Raw genomic sequence first — 583 nt, forward strand, 5'->3', positions numbered from 1 at the left:
TCAAATGTTTGGGGAAAGGTTTTATTTCACTCCATTCAATGCAATGCCTGGAATTTGGCGGGCAATGATCAAGAAAGATCGGAAGCTTGGAAGTTCAAATCACCCTTCAGTGAAAGCCTGGCCGAGCGACCGAGAGCGCTGCTTTAAAGCGGCTCGGCGGTGAGCGTGCAGTACTTCTCCACTGCAAGAGAATAATGCAACCACCGGTGTTTGGCGCCGTGATCGTATAGTGGTTAGTACTCTGCGTTGTGGCCGCAGCAACCTCGGTTCGAATCCGAGTCACGGCAGTGGTGGCTTTCATTTTCCCTGGTTCAGCTAAAAGAACGCAACTGAAAATTCATTTGTGTAAAGAAGAATTTTTAATGGCAAGACACAATTCATCCTTTCAAACCTAACACCACCCCCCCGCATACCTGTGTTTATTGCGCCAGAATTCAAAACCCCTTACTTCCCAGATTTTTCTCCCTTCCGCAATCAGTGATCTCCTTGAATCAGGGAATTCTGCCATTTCATTGTGATTTTACTGTGGCATTGCGTCATGTAAAGCTTTATTTCACACTTTCAACATCGAGTTTGTTTAATG

General features: G+C 45.6%; 1 non-coding gene across 1 annotated transcript; it reads left to right on the forward strand.

Moving 5' to 3' along the window:
• The first annotated feature begins 215 nt into the window (after positions 1-215).
• Positions 216-287, forward strand: trnah-gug (transfer RNA histidin (anticodon GUG)). The gene has a single exon. It is a non-coding gene; the product is annotated as a tRNA-His (tRNA).
• The last annotated feature ends 296 nt before the right edge of the window (positions 288-583 follow it).

Source organism: Cetorhinus maximus, chromosome 21 (assembly GCF_964194155.1).
Source record: "Cetorhinus maximus chromosome 21, sCetMax3.hap1.1, whole genome shotgun sequence".
Classification (NCBI taxonomy): domain Eukaryota; kingdom Metazoa; phylum Chordata; class Chondrichthyes; order Lamniformes; family Cetorhinidae; genus Cetorhinus; species Cetorhinus maximus.